The 15,000-nt window shown below is 73.0% G+C and overlaps 10 non-coding genes across 10 annotated transcripts; 8 read left to right on the forward strand and 2 right to left on the reverse strand.

Moving 5' to 3' along the window:
• The first annotated feature begins 647 nt into the window (after positions 1-647).
• On the forward strand, positions 648-719 carry TRNAG-UCC (transfer RNA glycine (anticodon UCC)). Its single transcript has one exon. It is a non-coding gene; the product is annotated as a tRNA-Gly (tRNA).
• A 305-nt stretch (positions 720-1,024) lies between these two features.
• On the forward strand, positions 1,025-1,096 carry TRNAE-CUC (transfer RNA glutamic acid (anticodon CUC)). The gene has a single exon. It is a non-coding gene; the product is annotated as a tRNA-Glu (tRNA).
• Positions 1,097-4,942: 3,846 nt separating this feature from the next.
• TRNAL-CAG (transfer RNA leucine (anticodon CAG)) lies at positions 4,943-5,025 on the reverse strand. The gene has a single exon. It is a non-coding gene; the product is annotated as a tRNA-Leu (tRNA).
• Positions 5,026-5,640: 615 nt separating this feature from the next.
• TRNAD-GUC (transfer RNA aspartic acid (anticodon GUC)) lies at positions 5,641-5,712 on the forward strand. Its single transcript has one exon. It is a non-coding gene; the product is annotated as a tRNA-Asp (tRNA).
• A 794-nt stretch (positions 5,713-6,506) lies between these two features.
• On the forward strand, positions 6,507-6,578 carry TRNAG-UCC (transfer RNA glycine (anticodon UCC)). Its single transcript has one exon. It is a non-coding gene; the product is annotated as a tRNA-Gly (tRNA).
• A 305-nt stretch (positions 6,579-6,883) lies between these two features.
• TRNAE-CUC (transfer RNA glutamic acid (anticodon CUC)) lies at positions 6,884-6,955 on the forward strand. Its single transcript has one exon. It is a non-coding gene; the product is annotated as a tRNA-Glu (tRNA).
• Positions 6,956-10,793: 3,838 nt separating this feature from the next.
• On the reverse strand, positions 10,794-10,876 carry TRNAL-CAG (transfer RNA leucine (anticodon CAG)). The gene has a single exon. It is a non-coding gene; the product is annotated as a tRNA-Leu (tRNA).
• A 615-nt stretch (positions 10,877-11,491) lies between these two features.
• Positions 11,492-11,563, forward strand: TRNAD-GUC (transfer RNA aspartic acid (anticodon GUC)). Its single transcript has one exon. It is a non-coding gene; the product is annotated as a tRNA-Asp (tRNA).
• Positions 11,564-12,357: 794 nt separating this feature from the next.
• Positions 12,358-12,429, forward strand: TRNAG-UCC (transfer RNA glycine (anticodon UCC)). The gene has a single exon. It is a non-coding gene; the product is annotated as a tRNA-Gly (tRNA).
• Positions 12,430-12,734: 305 nt separating this feature from the next.
• TRNAE-CUC (transfer RNA glutamic acid (anticodon CUC)) lies at positions 12,735-12,806 on the forward strand. Its single transcript has one exon. It is a non-coding gene; the product is annotated as a tRNA-Glu (tRNA).
• Positions 12,807-15,000: the final 2,194 nt, after the last annotated feature.

Consider the following 15,000-nt stretch of genomic DNA (forward strand, 5'->3'; position numbering starts at 1 on the left):
GGCTCGAGGCCGGACGCTGGGTCGCCACCGCGCAGCCGGGGCCTCGTGTGGTCCCCGCGGCAGCCACGGCGAGCTCCTCGGCGACGTGCCGCCCAGCCGCCCAGCCGCGCAGGCGCCGTGGGTGTCGCTCGGGTGGGAGGCAGATGGGTCCGGTCCCGTCTGGATGCGGGAGGTGGTGTGGCCTGCGCCCGCCCCCTCTGCTCCTTCCCGCGCCGGGCCGGGCCGGGCCGGGCCGGGCCGCTAGCTGCGGGCCGCGGAGGACGCGGAAGACGCCGGGCCGGGGACGTGGCGGGGCTCCCCAGCCGGCCTCCGAGGGCCCGAGAGCGGCCAGGCGGCCAGAGCGCCCTCCAGAGGCGGGCGGCGGTGGGCGCCGGGCGCGGGGCGCGGGGCGCGGGGCGCAGGGCGGGCGGGCGTACCCGGCGACCGGCCGGCGCAGCTGAGTCGGAGGGGCGAGGCTGGGGCGCCGGGCGGCCGGAGCCCGTGGTGGCCGGAGCCCGTGGTGGCCGGGCAGAGCTGCGGCCGGGCGGGACGTCGGGGCAGGGCTGCGCCGGGCGGCGGCGGCAGCAGCAGCGGCGAGCGAGCGCCAAGGCGAGAAGGCGCCGGAGCGCACCCTGGGCCGGCCGCGTCCGGCCGGCCCGGGCCGTACAGCGTTGGTGGTATAGTGGTGAGCATAGCTGCCTTCCAAGCAGTTGACCCGGGTTCGATTCCCGGCCAACGCAGCCGCCCGACCTTTTGCGCCGCTCCGGGGCCCTCCTGGCCAGACCCGCCGGGCGCTGGCAGTGGGGGACGGCGAGCCGGCCCGCTGGGCGCTGGGCGCTGGGCACGTGGCCCCAGGCGGCGTGCGGGTGCGAGGGCGGCCGGCGCGCAGCGTTTTGCGGGTGCTGCCAGCGGGCCGGGTGGACTGCGTGGGGCCCGCGGGCGGCTGGACGTGCAGAGGCAGGGGCCTCGGGGCCCAAGCGCAGCCGCGTGGGTGGAATGGAGGCGCTGGGTCCAGGGGGTGCAGGCCAGGCGCGCAGCCTGTCGCTCCCTGGTGGTCTAGTGGTTAGGATTCGGCGCTCTCACCGCCGCGGCCCGGGTTCGATTCCCGGTCAGGGAAGCCTTTCTTCTTCCTCTGGCCCTCCGGGGCCTCCCCTCCCGGCCGGCCGAGCCGAGCCCCCCACCGTCCCGTCCCCAGTGCACCCGCACCACCCCCTTTTAGCCCACGCCAGCACGCCCGGCCAGAGCTGGCTAGCTTGTCGCGGGCCCCGCCGCCACGATGGACGGGTGCACACAAGGCCACCTGCCACGCCCCGACGGGCAGCCCCAAGTCTCGCCCTGCCACCTCGGCCCGTCCGAGCCTTTTGGCCTGACTGGCCCACCGGAGGCCCTCGGCATCGCCTCTCCCCTTCGCACTTCCCCCCCCCCCCCACGTCCCCCGCCCCGTGCACGCGCTCGCCTGGCACCTTGGCTTCCACAGCCCGAGACGCGAGTGGCCGGGGCGGCCTCTGTCCCCCGCCGGGACCACCAGTGTGCGCAGGCGCCCCTGCCCCCCGAGTGTGCTCGGACCCCCACCGCCCCCTCCGGTGGCGCTCCTAGCTGGCCACGCTGACGAGCCATCCTGTCCTCCCTCCTGAGGTGCCCGCGGTGGCGGTGCCAGGCGCGTGGGTCAGGTGAGTCACGCGCAGCCCTGAGTCCCGTCACCTGGCCGAGCAGCCCCCCTCGGGCCTGGAACCTCTCGGGCGGCTTCCCTGCCCCACGCGGGGCGGGAGCGCCACGACCTGGCTGGCTGCGTCTCTCCCCGGCGACGGAGAGCGGACCCCAGGGGCACGCCGGTCTTGGGCGCCGATGCGAGCGCAGAGTCCGACCGCTGTGCCCGGGAGGTGGAGGAGGGAAGAGGCATCCGGGCACGGCCCGGACCACCCCCCCCCCCCGGGGCACTGGAGGTGAGACAGGGGTGAGGTGCCGTGGGAGCCACGGGGGAAGACAACCCAGCAGCCAGGCAGGTGGGTGGCGGTCGAGGCACCCCGGGGGACTGGGCGCACTTGTCGCCAACTCGTCATTCCAATTGCAGGACACGTCGGTCCCTTCCATCCTTGGGCAAAGGGGCCGGCGTGTTACCCAGTGGTCCCTTTCGCCACCTCCGCGCCCCACCCCACACCCCCGATGAGCGGCGTCCTCCACCACCCCTCCCACTCACGCACACTTTTCCCAGTTGCACTTTTCACAGTTTCCCATCCCGCCTCGCCCTGTGCCTCGCCATGATAGGCGCCGTCCGTCCCTCTGTCCACCCCTGTCTGTATCCGTCCTCTTCTGCGGATGCCTCCCAAGGTCCATCGCACACCTCAGTCTCCTTTCCGCCCCAACTTGGACACCCCTGTCCGCCGGGGATTTGTTCTGTGATCAGAGGTGTCCCCTCTCGAGGCCAAGCGGTCAGCCGGTGCGCCGCGCACACCTGCCGGGGCACACTCGCTTCAACCGCACAAGCCCCCTGCAGCGGTGCGGAGGAGCCGCGGCGGCCGTGGGTCTCCGGGTGCTTCCCATGCCCACGGGAAGTTTCCTCGGAGTCCTTGCTTTTGCGTGTGTGTGTGCGTGTGGGTGTGTGTGGAGGGGTGGAGGGGTGGAGGTCGGGGTGGGAGAGGGATGGAGGACGGTGGTGGACTTTGGTGCCGTGGGTGGCTCTAGCGGTGGAAGAGGAAGCCGCGTTGGCACGGTAGCGCGGCGGCGAAGCGGGTCGCAGAGAATCAAGGGCCTGCGCGACCATGACGTTAGGCACGCTGGGGTCTTGCGGGTGCGGGTGCCGGTGCCACCTGGAGTCTGTGAGCGACCCTCGCGGACGATGGGCTGTATAGCGCACCTAGGCGTGGCAGCTTGGTTTCTGCCGGTTGTGCAAAAGGGGAGGATTTCTGGAGTGTGGGTAGAGTGAGCCAGAGCGTGCGTGTGTGTGTGTGTGTGTGTGTGTGTGTCGGGGAGGGGGGGCTGGTGGGAGGGGCGGCGGTGCGAGGGAAGGGGAGGAGCGTGCGGGTGGCAGCGCGAGTTGGTGCGTGGATGCGTTCCTTGCAGTGAATCGGGAGACTGGAGCGAGGCGAGCGTCGTTAAAGAGAAGAAGGGCAAGGCAGGTGTGTGGGCGGGCGCGGATGGGCCCTTGGCTCCCGGGCGGGCGGAGTTCTGTCCCCAGGGCGAGCGAGCCAGGGAGGAGGAAGGGGTTGTGCGGCAGGGGCGGGGACGGGATGGGGCGTGGGCGGGCCCCCAGAGAGGAGCAGAGGTGGCTTTGGCCAGGTGCTCTGAAGGTGGGAGAGAGGAAGCGTAGCGCGCAGTTGGCGCTGCGGGGCCAAAAGGGGATGGCGCGTTGCATGGGCCGGGAATCGAACCCGGGCCTCCCGCGTGGCAGGCGAGAATTCTACCACTGAACCACCCATGCACCCACGGACGTGGTCCACAGAGGGCTTCCCCAGCGGCGCCGGCCGCCTCCGTTGCCGGTCCCCGCCAGTAGTGAGCGTGAGCGTGAGCGTGAGCGTGAGCGTCTGCTCCGTGGGAGCAGGAGGCGGGCGGTCTGCAAGACAGGCTCCAGGCACGCGGAGAGCCAGCCCCTGGGGCGCGGCGCGGCGCGGCACGGACGTCCGGGCAGAGGAAGGCACGGAGGCGGACTGGGCTCATCCCGTGCTTTGTCCCTCGTCCAGGGCCGCCTCCACAGCCTGCCCGTGTCCGCAGAGGCAGCCAGGAGCCGGACCCAGCCCGGCCAGCGCCCGAACCCCAAACAGCCGGAGCCATCTGTGGCAGGTGCAGGCAGGCGAGGGACCTTGCCTTCAGCTACTCCCAGCCCCGAGCCAGAGTCCGTTTGGCGGATGGTTTTCTCGCGCGTGCAGTGTGTGTCCTGGAGGACGGGGTGGGGAACGGACCTCTCGTGTGTGGAGCCATGGGGCCGGGGGCTGGGGGCGGGGGCGGGGGGCGGGGCGGGTGGGCTGTGTGTCTTTGTGTGTGTGTGTGTGTGTGTGTGTGTGTGTGTGTGTGTGTGTGGGTGGGTGTGTGTTTGCGCTGGCGCCGGCGTCTGTCGGAGTTAGAGGCCAGGTAGCGCCGCCTGCGCCTCTGAGTGCGTCTCGGGCCAAGAGAGCAAAGGCCTGAGCGCGCTGGCAGGCGCCTCTCCCTAGGGGTCCGGCTCGGTGCCTTGACAGGTTGGGAGGCAGGAGGGCGGTCTTGGATCCGGGAGGAACGCTGGGGCGGAGTGGCCGGCCGGCGGCCTCCCCGAGCCAGGAGATGCGCTGTGGCGCCCGGCTGGATGGCCTGGGGGTCTAGGGCTTCCGCTCACTGCTCCCTGCAGCCACCTTCCCGGCTTGGACTCGTGAGCCAGGCCCCCAGAAGGGAGGGGTCCGCGCCGCCGGCTGGCCAGCAGACGGCTGGGCTGTATGGCTCCCGGGAGGCAGACAGGCAGGCAGGTAGGTGTGGCCAGGGGAAGGCCCCTAGGTGGAGAATCGTGTGGGCCGCCTCGGGAGGGTGTGGAGAGAATGGACTAGGGCCGGGGGGAAAGCACGGGGTGACGGTGGGGTGGGTGCGTGTTGCCGGTGGCGGCGGAAGCGGACGGCTGGCTGGAAGAGCCAGGCGCTGTCCAGCGGCCCCAAGTGGGAGCGGGAAGCGCGGGGAGCTTTGCAGCCTGGGCTGGTTCGCGAGTGCCGGGGTGAGGAGGGCAGGGGCGGGAATAGACGAGAAGGAGGACCAAAGAGCCTCCAGAAAGCAGCGGGTGCGAAGTCAGCGAAGCCTGCGGGTGTGGGAAAGGCGCTCGAGTCGCCGGGCAGTGCGTGTGTGTGTGCGCGCGCGCGCGCGCTCAGAGCCCGAGGCGGCGAGGGTGGAGGGGCTGGAGCTCGGTCCCGGGCAGCGTGTGCTCGGGTGCGAGGCGGGCCGCGGCCGCGAGAGGGTGTGGTCCAGTCCCGGGTGGCGTGGCTGCTGTGTGGGGCGGGCCAAAAGGTGGGCGTGTCAGGAGTGGGATTCGAACCCACGCCTCCAGGGGAGACTGCGACCTGAACGCAGCGCCTTAGACCGCTCGGCCATCCTGACGGCGGGTGTGGGCGCGTCGCCGCTGGCCTGGCTGGGACGCGGCGCTAACGCTGGCGTCCTTGGCCGTCATGGCGCCCGGCTGGCGGCTGTGTGGGTGCGCAAGGGGCGAGACACGCGCGGCTGCCCCGGAGGAGCACGGCCAGCCGCCTCGCCGCCGCCGCCGCCGCCGCCGCCGCCGCCGCCGCCGCCAGCGCGGCTCCCGTCGCTGTCGCACCCCCACCCCCAGCTCCCTGCAGGCCCCGTCCAGCGTCGGCGCCCCTTGCCCTGCTCCCCACCCCGCCTTCCTCGCCCTCGCCCTCGAAGCCCCGCTTGCCGTCTGGGGCCTTTTCTCCCGGCGCGATGCCCGCCTGGCAGACGAGAGAGAGGCAGCGCTCGTTGGGAGTACTGAGCGCCGTCCGGGTCCGTGTGTGGGCCCCGGGTCCGGGCGGACTCCGAGTCGGGGCTGGGGGCTGCCGTGCGGGAGAGGGGACCGAAGCGGGGCTGGGGTCGGGTGGGGCGTGGCCCGTGCCGTGCCGGGCGCCTGTGCAGGGCAGGGCGTCGAGCGAGGGCAGGCAGGGGCAGGCGTGGGGAGGCAGCCGGAGAGGGGTCGGGCGCCCGGGTGGCCGGCCGCCGCCGTCCTCGTTAGTATAGTGGTGAGTATCCCCGCCTGTCACGCGGGAGACCGGGGTTCGATTCCCCGACGGGGAGGCAAGACGCCCTTTTTGGTGGCCTGCGCAGCTCTGGGTCCCGCCTCTTGCTCCCGAGGGGCAGGGGCGCTTCTTCTCGGCCGTCCGTCGTCCGGCCGGCGGCGCGTGCCCGGCCTGCCCACCGTCCACCGGCCCCAGCCCTTTGCGTGGCTCGAGGCCGGACGCTGGGTCGCCACCGCGCAGCCGGGGCCTCGTGTGGTCCCCGCGGCAGCCACGGCGAGCTCCTCGGCGACGTGCCGCCCAGCCGCCCAGCCGCGCAGGCGCCGTGGGTGTCGCTCGGGTGGGAGGCAGATGGGTCCGGTCCCGTCTGGATGCGGGAGGTGGTGTGGCCTGCGCCCGCCCCCTCTGCTCCTTCCCGCGCCGGGCCGGGCCGGGCCGGGCCGGGCCGCTAGCTGCGGGCCGCGGAGGACGCGGAAGACGCCGGGCCGGGGACGTGGCGGGGCTCCCCAGCCGGCCTCCGAGGGCCCGAGAGCGGCCAGGCGGCCAGAGCGCCCTCCAGAGGCGGGCGGCGGTGGGCGCCGGGCGCGGGGCGCGGGGCGCGGGGCGCAGGGCGGGCGGGCGTACCCGGCGACCGGCCGGCGCAGCTGAGTCGGAGGGGCGAGGCTGGGGCGCCGGGCGGCCGGAGCCCGTGGTGGCCGGAGCCCGTGGTGGCCGGGCAGAGCTGCGGCCGGGCGGGACGTCGGGGCAGGGCTGCGCCGGGCGGCGGCGGCAGCAGCAGCGGCGAGCGAGCGCCAAGGCGAGAAGGCGCCGGAGCGCACCCTGGGCCGGCCGCGTCCGGCCGGCCCGGGCCGTACAGCGTTGGTGGTATAGTGGTGAGCATAGCTGCCTTCCAAGCAGTTGACCCGGGTTCGATTCCCGGCCAACGCAGCCGCCCGACCTTTTGCGCCGCTCCGGGGCCCTCCTGGCCAGACCCGCCGGGCGCTGGCAGTGGGGGACGGCGAGCCGGCCCGCTGGGCGCTGGGCGCTGGGCACGTGGCCCCAGGCGGCGTGCGGGTGCGAGGGCGGCCGGCGCGCAGCGTTTTGCGGGTGCTGCCAGCGGGCCGGGTGGACTGCGTGGGGCCCGCGGGCGGCTGGACGTGCAGAGGCAGGGGCCTCGGGGCCCAAGCGCAGCCGCGTGGGTGGAATGGAGGCGCTGGGTCCAGGGGGTGCAGGCCAGGCGCGCAGCCTGTCGCTCCCTGGTGGTCTAGTGGTTAGGATTCGGCGCTCTCACCGCCGCGGCCCGGGTTCGATTCCCGGTCAGGGAAGCCTTTCTTCTTCCTCTGGCCCTCCGGGGCCTCCCCTCCCGGCCGGCCGAGCCGAGCCCCCCACCGTCCCGTCCCCAGTGCACCCGCACCACCCCCTTTTAGCCCACGCCAGCACGCCCGGCCAGAGCTGGCTAGCTTGTCGCGGGCCCCGCCGCCACGATGGACGGGTGCACACAAGGCCACCTGCCACGCCCCGACGGGCAGCCCCAAGTCTCGCCCTGCCACCTCGGCCCGTCCGAGCCTTTTGGCCTGGCTGGCCCACCGGAGGCCCTCGGCATCGCCTCTCCCCTTCGCACTTCCCCCCCCCCCCCACGTCCCCCGCCCCGTGCACGCGCTCGCCTGGCACCTTGGCTTCCACAGCCCGAGACGCGAGTGGCCGGGGCGGCCTCTGTCCCCCGCCGGGACCACCAGTGTGCGCAGGCGCCCCTGCCCCCCGAGTGTGCTCGGACCCCCACCGCCCCCTCCGGTGGCGCTCCTAGCTGGCCACGCTGACGAGCCATCCTGTCCTCCCTCCTGAGGTGCCCGCGGTGGCGGTGCCGGGCGCGTGGGTCAGGTGAGCCACGCGCAGCCCTGAGTCCCGTCACCTGGCCGAGCAGCCCCCCTCGGGCCTGGAACCTCTCGGGCGGCTTCCCTGCCCCACGCGGGGCGGGAGCGCCACGACCTGGCTGGCTGCGTCTCTCCCCGGCGACGGAGAGCGGACCCCAGGGGCACGCCGGTCTTGGGCGCCGATGCGAGCGCAGAGTCCGACCGCTGTGCCCGGGAGGTGGAGGAGGGAAGAGGCATCCGGGCACGGCCCGGACCACCCCCCCCCCCCGGGGCACTGGAGGTGAGACAGGGGTGAGGTGCCGTGGGAGCCACGGGGGAAGACAACCCAGCAGCCAGGCAGGTGGGTGCCGGTCGAGGCACCCCGGGGGACTGGGCGCACTTGTCGCCAACTCGTCATTCCAATTGCAGGACACGTCGGTCCCTTCCATCCTTGGGCAAAGGGGCCGGCGTGTTACCCAGTGGTCCCTTTCGCCACCTCCGCGCCCCACCCCACACCCCCGATGAGCGGCGTCCTCCACCACCCCTCCCACTCACGCACACTTTTCCCAGTTGCACTTTGCACAGTTTCCCATCCCGCCTCGCCCTGTGCCTCGCCATGATAGGCGCCGTCCGTCCCTCTGTCCACCCCTGTCTGTATCCGTCCTCTTCTGCGGATGCCTCCCAAGGTCCATCGCACACCTCAGTCTCCTTCCCGCCCCAACTTGGACACCCCTGTCCGCCGGGGATTTGTTCTGTGATCAGAGGTGTCCCCTCTCGAGGCCAAGCGGTCAGCCGGTGCGCCGCGCACACCTGCCGGGGCACACTCGCTTCAACCGCACAAGCCCCCTGCAGCGGTGCGGAGGAGCCGCGGCGGCCGTGGGTCTCCGGGTGCTTCCCGTGCCCACGGGAAGTTTCCTCGGAGTCCTTGCTTTTGCGTGTGTGTGTGCGTGTGGGTGTGTGTGGAGGGGTGGAGGGGTGGAGGTCGGGGTGGGAGAGGGATGGAGGACGGTGGTGGACTTTGGTGCCGTGGGTGGCTCTAGCGGTGGAAGAGGAAGCCGCGTTGGCACGGTAGCGCGGCGGCGAAGCGGGTCGCAGAGAATCAAGGGCCTGCGCGACCATGACGTTAGGCACGCTGGGGTCTTGCGGGTGCGGGTGCCGGTGCCACCTGGAGTCTGTGAGCGACCCTCGCGGACGATGGGCTGTATAGCGCACCTAGGCGTGGCAGCTTGGTTTCTGCCGGTTGTGCAAAAGGGGAGGATTTCTGGAGTGTGGGTAGAGTGAGCCAGAGCGTGCGTGTGTGTGTGTGTGTGTGTGTGTGTGTCGGGGAGGGGGGGCTGGTGGGAGGGGCGGCGGTGCGAGGGAAGGGGAGGAGCGTGCGGGTGGCAGCGCGAGTTGGTGCGTGGATGCGTTCCTTGCAGTGAATCGGGAGACTGGAGCGAGGCGAGCGTCGTTAAAGAGAAGAAGGGCAAGGCAGGTGTGTGGGCGGGCGCGGATGGGCCCTTGGCTCCCGGGCGGGCGGAGTTCTGTCCCCAGGGCGAGCGAGCCAGGGAGGAGGAAGGGGTTGTGCGGCAGGGGCGGGGACGGGATGGGGCGTGGGCGGGCCCCCAGAGAGGAGCAGAGGTGGCTTTGGCCAGGTGCTCTGAAGGTGGGAGAGAGGAAGCGTAGCGCGCAGTTGGCGCTGCGGGGCCAAAAGGGGATGGCGCGTTGCATGGGCCGGGAATCGAACCCGGGCCTCCCGCGTGGCAGGCGAGAATTCTACCACTGAACCACCCATGCACCCACGGACGTGGTCCACAGAGGGCTTCCCCAGCGGCGCCGGCCGCCTCCGTTGCCGGTCCCCGCCAGTAGTGAGCGTGAGCGTGAGCGTGAGCGTGAGCGTCTGCTCCGTGGGAGCAGGAGGCGGGCGGTCTGCAAGACAGGCTCCAGGCACGCGGAGAGCCAGCCCCTGGGGCGCGGCGCGGCGCGGCACGGACGTCCGGGCAGAGGAAGGCACGGAGGCGGACTGGGCTCATCCCGTGCTTTGTCCCTCGTCCAGGGCCGCCTCCACAGCCTGCCCGTGTCCGCAGAGGCAGCCAGGAGCCGGACCCAGCCCGGCCAGCGCCCGAACCCCAAACAGCCGGAGCCATCTGTGGCAGGTGCAGGCAGGCGAGGGACCTTGCCTTCAGCTACTCCCAGCCCCGAGCCAGAGTCCGTTTGGCGGATGGTTTTCTCGCGCGTGCAGTGTGTGTCCTGGAGGACGGGGTGGGGAACGGACCTCTCGTGTGTGGAGCCATGGGGCCGGGGGCTGGGGGCGGGGGCGGGGGGCGGGGCGGGTGGGCTGTGTGTCTTTGTGTGTGTGTGTGTGTGTGTGTGTGTGTGTGTGTGGGTGGGTGTGTGTTTGCGCTGGCGCCGGCGTCTGTCGGAGTTAGAGGCCAGGTAGCGCCGCCTGCGCCTCTGAGTGCGTCTCGGGCCAAGAGAGCAAAGGCCTGAGCGCGCTGGCAGGCGCCTCTCCCTAGGGGTCCGGCTCGGTGCCTTGACAGGTTGGGAGGCAGGAGGGCGGTCTTGGATCCGGGAGGAACGCTGGGGCGGAGTGGCCGGCCGGCGGCCTCCCCGAGCCAGGAGATGCGCTGTGGCGCCCGGCTGGATGGCCTGGGGGTCTAGGGCTTCCGCTCACTGCTCCCTGCAGCCACCTTCCCGGCTTGGACTCGTGAGCCAGGCCCCCAGAAGGGAGGGGTCCGCGCCGCCGGCTGGCCAGCAGACGGCTGGGCTGTATGGCTCCCGGGAGGCAGACAGGCAGGCAGGTAGGTGTGGCCAGGGGAAGGCCCCTAGGTGGAGAATCGTGTGGGCCGCCTCGGGAGGGTGTGGAGAGAATGGACTAGGGCCGGGGGGAAAGCACGGGGTGACGGTGGGGTGGGTGCGTGTTGCCGGTGGCGGCGGAAGCGGACGGCTGGCTGGAAGAGCCAGGCGCTGTCCAGCGGCCCCAAGTGGGAGCGGGAAGCGCGGGGAGCTTTGCAGCCTGGGCTGGTTCGCGAGTGCCGGGGTGAGGAGGGCAGGGGCGGGAATAGACGAGAAGGAGGACCAAAGAGCCTCCAGAAAGCAGCGGGTGCGAAGTCAGCGAAGCCTGCGGGTGTGGGAAAGGCGCTCGAGTCGCCGGGCAGTGCGTGTGTGTGTGCGCGCGCGCGCGCGCTCAGAGCCCGAGGCGGCGAGGGTGGAGGGGCTGGAGCTCGGTCCCGGGCAGCGTGTGCTCGGGTGCGAGGCGGGCCGCGGCCGCGAGAGGGTGTGGTCCAGTCCCGGGTGGCGTGGCTGCTGTGTGGGGCGGGCCAAAAGGTGGGCGTGTCAGGAGTGGGATTCGAACCCACGCCTCCAGGGGAGACTGCGACCTGAACGCAGCGCCTTAGACCGCTCGGCCATCCTGACGGCGGGTGTGGGCGCGTCGCCGCTGGCCTGGCTGGGACGCGGCGCTAACGCTGGCGTCCTTGGCCGTCATGGCGCCCGGCTGGCGGCTGTGTGGGTGCGCAAGGGGCGAGACACGCGCGGCTGCCCCGGAGGAGCACGGCCAGCCGCCTCGCCGCCGCCGCCGCCGCCGCCGCCGCCGCCGCCGCCGCCAGCGCGGCTCCCGTCGCTGTCGCACCCCCACCCCCAGCTCCCTGCAGGCCCCGTCCAGCGTCGGCGCCCCTTGCCCTGCTCCCCACCCCGCCTTCCTCGCCCTCGCCCTCGCAGCCCCGCTTGCCGTCTGGGGCCTTTTCTCCCGGCGCGATGCCCGCCTGGCAGACGAGAGAGAGGCAGCGCTCGTTGGGAGTACTGAGCGCCGTCCGGGTCCGTGTGTGGGCCCCGGGTCCGGGCGGACTCCGAGTCGGGGCTGGGGGCTGCCGTGCGGGAGAGGGGACCGAAGCGGGGCTGGGGTCGGGTGGGGCGTGGCCCGTGCCGTGCCGGGCGCCTGTGCAGGGCAGGGCGTCGAGCGAGGGCAGGCAGGGGCAGGCGTGGGGAGGCAGCCGGAGAGGGGTCGGGCGCCCGGGTGGCCGGCCGCCGCCGTCCTCGTTAGTATAGTGGTGAGTATCCCCGCCTGTCACGCGGGAGACCGGGGTTCGATTCCCCGACGGGGAGGCAAGACGCCCTTTTTGGTGGCCTGCGCAGCTCTGGGTCCCGCCTCTTGCTCCCGAGGGGCAGGGGCGCTTCTTCTCGGCCGTCCGTCGTCCGGCCGGCGGCGCGTGCCCGGCCTGCCCACCGTCCACCGGCCCCAGCCCTTTGCGTGGCTCGAGGCCGGACGCTGGGTCGCCACCGCGCAGCCGGGGCCTCGTGTGGTCCCCGCGGCAGCCACGGCGAGCTCCTCGGCGACGTGCCGCCCAGCCGCCCAGCCGCGCAGGCGCCGTGGGTGTCGCTCGGGTGGGAGGCAGATGGGTCCGGTCCCGTCTGGATGCGGGAGGTGGTGTGGCCTGCGCCCGCCCCCTCTGCTCCTTCCCGCGCCGGGCCGGGCCGGGCCGGGCCGGGCCGCTAGCTTCGGGCCGCGGAGGACGCGGAAGACGCCGGGCCGGGGACGTGGCGGGGCTCCCCAGCCGGCCTCCGAGGGCCCGAGAGCGGCCAGGCGGCCAGAGCGCCCTCCAGAGGCGGGCGGCGGTGGGCGCCGGGCGCGGGGCGCGGGGCGCGGGGCGCAGGGCGGGCGGGCGTACCCGGCGACCGGCCGGCGCAGCTGAGTCGGAGGGGCGAGGCTGGGGCGCCGGGCGGCCGGAGCCCGTGGTGGCCGGAGCCCGTGGTGGCCGGGCAGAGCTGCGGCCGGGCGGGACGTCGGGGCAGGGCTGCGCCGGGCGGCGGCGGCAGCAGCAGCGGCGAGCGAGCGCCAAGGCGAGAAGGCGCCGGAGCGCACCCTGGGCCGGCCGCGTCCGGCCGGCCCGGGCCGTACAGCGTTGGTGGTATAGTGGTGAGCATAGCTGCCTTCCAAGCAGTTGACCCGGGTTCGATTCCCGGCCAACGCAGCCGCCCGACCTTTTGCGCCGCTCCGGGGCCCTCCTGGCCAGACCCGCCGGGCGCTGGCAGTGGGGGACGGCGAGCCGGCCCGCTGGGCGCTGGGCGCTGGGCACGTGGCCCCAGGCGGCGTGCGGGTGCGAGGGCGGCGGGCGCGCAGCGTTTTGCGGGTGCTGCCAGCGGGCCGGGTGGACTGCGTGGGGCCCGCGGGCGGCTGGACGTGCAGAGGCAGGGGCCTCGGGGCCCAAGCGCAGCCGCGTGGGTGGAATGGAGGCGCTGGGTCCAGGGGGTGCAGGCCAGGCGCGCAGCCTGTCGCTCCCTGGTGGTCTAGTGGTTAGGATTCGGCGCTCTCACCGCCGCGGCCCGGGTTCGATTCCCGGTCAGGGAAGCCTTTCTTCTTCCTCTGGCCCTCCGGGGCCTCCCCTCCCGGCCGGCCGAGCCGAGCCCCCCACCGTCCCGTCCCCAGTGCACCCGCACCACCCCCTTTTAGCCCACGCCAGCACGCCCGGCCAGAGCTGGCTAGCTTGTCGCGGGCCCCGCCGCCACGATGGACGGGTGCACACAAGGCCACCTGCCACGCCCCGACGGGCAGCCCCAAGTCTCGCCCTGCCACCTCGGCCCGTCCGAGCCTTTTGGCCTGGCTGGCCCACCGGAGGCCCTCGGCATCGCCTCTCCCCTTCGCACTTCCCCCCCCCCCCCACGTCCCCCGCCCCGTGCACGCGCTCGCCTGGCACCTTGGCTTCCACAGCCCGAGACGCGAGTGGCCGGGGCGGCCTCTGTCCCCCGCCGGGACCACCAGTGTGCGCAGGCGCCCCTGCCCCCCGAGTGTGCTCGGACCCCCACCGCCCCCTCCGGTGGCGCTCCTAGCTGGCCACGCTGACGAGCCATCCTGTCCTCCCTCCTGAGGTGCCCGCGGTGGCGGTGCCGGGCGCGTGGGTCAGGTGAGCCACGCGCAGCCCTGAGTCCCGTCACCTGGCCGAGCAGCCCCCCTCGGGCCTGGAACCTCTCGGGCGGCTTCCCTGCCCCACGCGGGGCGGGAGCGCCACGACCTGGCTGGCTGCGTCTCTCCCCGGCGACGGAGAGCGGACCCCAGGGGCACGCCGGTCTTGGGCGCCGATGCGAGCGCAGAGTCCGACCGCTGTGCCCGGGAGGTGGAGGAGGGAAGAGGCATCCGGGCACGGCCCGGACCACCCCCCCCCCCCGGGGCACTGGAGGTGAGACAGGGGTGAGGTGCCGTGGGAGCCACGGGGGAAGACAACCCAGCAGCCAGGCAGGTGGGTGCCGGTCGAGGCACCCCGGGGGACTGGGCGCACTTGTCGCCAACTCGTCATTCCAATTGCAGGACACGTCGGTCCCTTCCATCCTTGGGCAAAGGGGCCGGCGTGTTACCCAGTGGTCCCTTTCGCCACCTCCGCGCCCCACCCCACACCCCCGATGAGCGGCGTCCTCCACCACCCCTCCCACTCACGCACACTTTTCCCAGTTGCACTTTGCACAGTTTCCCATCCCGCCTCGCCCTGTGCCTCGCCATGATAGGCGCCGTCCGTCCCTCTGTCCACCCCTGTCTGTATCCGTCCTCTTCTGCGGATGCCTCCCAAGGTCCATCGCACACCTCAGTCTCCTTCCCGCCCCAACTTGGACACCCCTGTCCGCCGGGGATTTGTTCTGTGATCAGAGGTGTCCCCTCTCGAGGCCAAGCGGTCAGCCGGTGCGCCGCGCACACCTGCCGGGGCACACTCGCTTCAACCGCACAAGCCCCCTGCAGCGGTGCGGAGGAGCCGCGGCGGCCGTGGGTCTCCGGGTGCTTCCCGTGCCCACGGGAAGTTTCCTCGGAGTCCTTGCTTTTGCGTGTGTGTGTGCGTGTGGGTGTGTGTGGAGGGGTGGAGGGGTGGAGGTCGGGGTGGGAGAGGGATGGAGGACGGTGGTGGACTTTGGTGCCGTGGGTGGCTCTAGCGGTGGAAGAGGAAGCCGCGTTGGCACGGTAGCGCGGCGGCGAAGCGGGTCGCAGAGAATCAAGGGCCTGCGCGACCATGACGTTAGGCACGCTGGGGTCTTGCGGGTGCGGGTGCCGGTGCCACCTGGAGTCTGTGAGCGACCCTCGCGGACGATGGGCTGTATAGCGCACCTAGGCGTGGCAGCTTGGTTTCTGCCGGTTGTGCAAAAGGGGAGGATTTCTGGAGTGTGGGTAGAGTGAGCCAGAGCGTGCGTGTGTGTGTGTGTGTGTGTGTGTGTGTGTCGGGGAGGGGGGGCTGGTGGGAGGGGCGGCGGTGCGAGGGAAGGGGAGGAGCGTGCGGGTGGCAGCGCGAGTTGGTGCGTGGATGCGTTCCTTGCAGTGAATCGGGAGACTGGAGCGAGGCGAGCGTCGTTAAAGAGAAGAAGGGCAAGGCAGGTGTGTGGGCGGGCGCGGATGGGCCCTTGGCTCCCGGGCGGGCGGAGTTCTGTCCCCAGGGCGAGCGAGCCAGGGAGGAGGAAGGGGTTGTGCGGCAGGGGCGGGGACGGGATGGGGCGTGGGCGGGCCCCCAGAGAGGAGCAGAGGTGGCTTTGGCCAGGTGCTCTGAAGGTGGGAGAGAGGAAGCGTAGCG

The sequence above is a fragment of the Puma concolor genome, chromosome E4, assembly GCF_028749965.1.
Source record: "Puma concolor isolate L17-30 chromosome E4, mPumCon1.1.hap2, whole genome shotgun sequence".
In the NCBI taxonomy this organism is placed as follows: Eukaryota; Metazoa; Chordata; class Mammalia; order Carnivora; family Felidae; genus Puma; species Puma concolor.